The sequence below is a fragment of the Crocodylus porosus genome, unplaced genomic scaffold (genome assembly GCF_001723895.1).
Source record: "Crocodylus porosus isolate Cpor-Errol unplaced genomic scaffold, CroPor_comp1, whole genome shotgun sequence".
NCBI lineage: Eukaryota > Metazoa > Chordata > Crocodylia > Crocodylidae > Crocodylus > Crocodylus porosus.
This window is the reverse complement of record NW_017728886.1, coordinates 210,412,499-210,417,136: the sequence shown is the minus strand read 5'-3', so window position 1 is coordinate 210,417,136 and position 4,638 is coordinate 210,412,499.

The window sequence follows — 4,638 nt, the reverse complement described above, 5'->3', positions numbered from 1 at the left end:
ATGCACAGCCAGGGCAGGGTGCCAGACAGAGCCGTGAGTGGCTCATTGAGAGGGCAGCTCTTGCCAGTGCGTGCCTCCCCCCTCCAGGAGGGAGGCATGGGGTGCATATGCCCCTCTGAGCTGTGCACGGGAGAAAGGTGGGCTGGCACTGCAGGCTAGTGCTGTGGGCTGGGACAGGGTGGCACCAGGTTCTTCCTGGCAGAGGGCCTGGGCCAGGGCTGCATTCGGGGTGGACGGTGGCAGTGCTGGGAGCGGGGCTATGGGGTGGGCTACAGCCACCCCAGAATTCGCTGTAGCTCCTCAATAGCTAATACTCCCAGTGCTACCCACTCCAAGCGTGGCACTGACCCAGCTCCCACTGCTGGAAAGAGGCCAGTGCCACCCTGGCTGCAGCCCACAGCTGTAGCCCACTCTCACCCTGCACACAGATCAGGGGGCACATGCCCCCCATGCCTCTCCTGGGGATGTGCAGTGGCAGGAGCTGCCCCCCCCCCGTGCCTCCCTCCAACAAGTCGCTTATAGCCCTATCCTGCACACTACCCCACTCCAGCTGGGCAGCACCTCCCCTGCCTCACTCCCTCCCTCACCATGAGGGGGAGGGCTCCATATGCCACCTCATGCCCTTTCCCTCCCCTGCCCTCCCAGCAGACTTACCAGCCCGACACTGCTCTCCAAGCTGCTGGGCTGCATGTTGGCAGTCAGATCAGTATAGGCCAATATGGCTTGTTACTAATCAGCCATCGGCATCAGTCCAAAAAAATCGTTATCAGTGCACCCCAACTGTTTGCTGTACAAAAACATGGACTTTCTTCTTTAAAGGAGAAAAATGCAGGAAACCACTGGTTCCCCATTGCAGGCTGGCAGAGTTCCAGCCTCCAAGGGACTGCTTGAGGTTGGGCAGAGCAGGAGGAGGGCAATCACAGGCAGGGGGCATGATGTTTATGTAAATGCACACACATGCATATGGCAACCAGGCAGCACAGTAGAGAGCAGCTCCCTGCAGGTAAGTCTATGGGGGTGGGGGGAGCAAGCATAGATGACACAACAGTGGGGTGGGCATAGACAATGCACTGCGGCATCCTTTATTTTACACTCTTTAGCTGAGACCATCACTTGAACCGTAGGCAAGTGATGACCATAGACAAGTGAGTCATGACCAGAGTTTGCCCCCATTAATACACAGCCAATCTAGTATTATTTGGAAAATGGAATACAAAGAGAGAAATTTCAGATACCAATTCTGACAGTTTTGCTATCTTTCTGCAGCTCTGGAGAAGTCATTTTCAGTTTTGCTACATAAGAAATGAAGTTCAAGCAGCAACTTAATTCAGAGAGGTGTAGTGCTTAGTCACACTTGAGTGTTTGAGCATGAAATGCTCTTTATAGAAAATAATATTACATTCCAAATCTCATAATTACTAGTCAACACTGTAGCAGAAGGCTGCAAGCAGCCCGGCCCTGCCCCGCCTCCCTCCCTTCTTCCTTGCCCCCATCCATGCTCCAAGTCAATCTGCTTCCAGGTTTTTGTTTTGGGGGGCCTTTTTTTTTTTTTTTTTTTTTTTTGCAGCAAGCCTGCCAAAATCATGGAGCTCGCTGCTTAAGGATGGCCTGAAACTGTAGCTTAATTACACTGATTAAGCCTAGGGAAGCCATTAATCCACACTTAACATGTGGATTTATGGCTTCCACAGTCTTAATTAGGGTGATTAAGCCATGGTTTGGCACCATGTGGCAATCTATGGAGAGGGACAGGACAGCTATGGCCCCTTGGCCAATCAGAGGCATGGTGGGGAGGGCCCATTGTGCTCAACTCATGAAAATGGTGGCCAGCCCTGAGATCTGCCCGCAAAAATCGGTCGGCCACCTCCTCAAGTTCAGTAGATCCCCCTACCAGTGACATTAAAACCACCAGACTATGACAGCATGAAGTACATTGGGAAGAGAATAAACAGGTTTTAGCAGCAGAGCTGGGGGTGGGGAGTGGAGGGTCTGGGCAGTCTCCACTCGCTCATGCCCCTGCCTAGGTTCATCTATTGAAGGACCTGGTGATCTCTTATGCATACACCATTTCATAGATTTCATAGATATTTGGACTGGAAGGGACCCCGGAGGATCAGAGTCCAGCCCCCTGCCCCAGGGGCAGGAAGTCAGCAGGGATCATAGCATCCCAGCAACATAAGCATCCAAATGTGTCTTGAATGTGTTCAAAGTGGATGCTTAAACCGCCTCCGGCGGCAGTCTATTCCAGAACTTGGGGGCTCGGACAGTGAAGAAGTTCTTCCTTATGTCCAGCCTGAATCGGTTGCGGCAGAGTTTGTGACCATTTGATCTTTTCATCCTTTGGGGCACTCTGGTGAACAGACATACCCCCAGATCCTGGTGGTCACCCCTGAAAAATTTATAGGTGGCCACCAGATCACTCCTGAGCCTGCGCTTTTCCAGGCTAAAGAGCCCCATGGCTCTCAGCCTCTCACCATAAGGTCTGTTTTCCTGCCCTCTGATCATGCATGTGGCTCTTCTCTGCACCCTCTCAAGCTTCTCCACATCCTTTTTGAATTGTGGAACCCAAAACTGGACGCAGTACTCCAGCTGTGGCCTTACCAAGGCTGAGTACAAGGGGAGAATGACGTCCCGGGATTTACTTGAGAAGCATCTATGGATGCAAGCCAGCATTTCGCTGGCTTTACTAGCTGCAGCATCACACTGAGGGCTCATGTTCATCTTGTGGTCAATCATGACCCCCAAGTCCCTTTCATTTGTAGTGCTAACCAGTGTAGCACTGCAGAGCCTATAAGCATGGTGCAGGTTTTTCCTCCCAAGGTGGAGAACCTTGCATTTTTCAGTGTTGGACACCATCAGGTTCTCGTCTGCCCATTGCATGAGCCTGTCAAGATCTGCCTGGATCACCCTCCTGTTCTCAGGTGTGGATGCTTTACCCCAGAGTTTGGTGTCATCAGCAAACTTGGCCAGTCCGCTTCTGACACCAATGTCCACATCATTGATGAAGATGTTAAATAGTATAGGCCCTAGGACAGAGCCTTGAGGGACCCCACTGGTCACAGCACACCAAGACTATTGGCTCCCATCAACCATCACCCTCTGGGTCCTACCACGGAGCCAATTCCCCAGGCAGCGGATCATGGTGAGGTCAAGGCTGCAGTTAGCTAGTTTAGCCAAGAGGTGATCATGGGATACCAGATCGAAGTCTTTTTTAAAGTCAAGATATACAATGTCAATCTCTTCCCCCTTGTCCAGGTGATAAGTCACCTGGTCATAAAAGGAAATGAGCTTGGTCAAGCAAGACCTACCCGCAACAAACCCATGCTGGGTATCCCTCAGGATATTGCCTTCAGCTAGTCTGTTAAGGATGGCCCCTTTGATAACCTTTTGCAGGACCTTCCCCTGGATAGAGGTCAGGCTGATGGGCCTGTAGTTAGCTGGATCTACTTTCCTCCCTTTCTTGAAGATAGGCATGACATTGGCTCTCTTCCAATTATTGGACACTTCACCAGAGCGCCAAAAGCTCTCAAAGATCCATGCCAGGGGCTGAGCTATGATGCTCGTCAGCTCCCTGAGTACCTTTGGGTGTAACCTGTCAGGGCCGGCTGACTTGAAGGTATCCAGCCTATCTAGGTGTTCCTTCACGAGGTCAGCTTCAATGGAGGGCAAGGAATCTCCCACACGTGGGCCTCCCTGACCCGCAGTGAGCAGGGCAGTTCCACGGGACTGGTGAAAAACTGACACAAAGTACCCACTTAGCAAGTTCACTTTTTCCTTAGCATCAGTTGCCCCATCTGGTTTAGCAGGGGTCCAATGTTGCCCTTGCTTTTCCTCCAGCTCCCCACATAACTGAAAAAGGACTTTTTATTGTCCTTGATATTTGTAGCTAGCTGGAGTTCCATCGCAGCCTTGGCTTTCCCGATTTACTCTCTGCAGGTCCAGACCAAAGCAGAGTATTCCTCCTTGGTGGCAGTTCCAGTCCTCCATCCTTTGTAGGTCTTTCTTTTAAGACATAGGAGGTCCGCCAGTTCCCTGTAGAGCCAAGGGGGCTGCTGTGCCCTTTTGCTGCCTTTCCTCTGAGATGGGACGGATTTTGCTTGCACATCCAGGATTGCTCCCTTGAGGAATAACCACTCATCCTGAACTCCACTCACCATTGGGCTGTAGCCTTTTAGGACCTCTCTGACAAGCCTCCTTACCTTGTCAAAGTCAGCTTTCCTGAAGTTGAGGACTTCTGTATTACTGACTGACATGCCAGCTTTGCGGCAGATGGTGAAGGTGATCAAATCACAGTCACTGTCACCCAGCTTCCTGTCGATCATTAGATCGCTAATTAGGTTATCCCCGGTTGCCAGTATGAGGTCAAGCAGCACTTTACCTCTTGTCAGCCCGCAGACTTCTTGTGTCTGATAGAGGTACTCCACACACGAGAGAAAACTGTGACCACTCGGATTTGGCTGAGCACTCCTCCCACACGATGTCTGGGTAAAGTCTCCCATGACCATACACTGGGATCATGCAGCCTCAGCCAATCCCCTGCTGAACTCATCAAGGTCCTGACTCTAGGTAGGGTGTCTGTAGTAGACCCCCACCATAGTATCCCCTGTACTGTGTTCCCCACGGATTTTAACCCAGAGG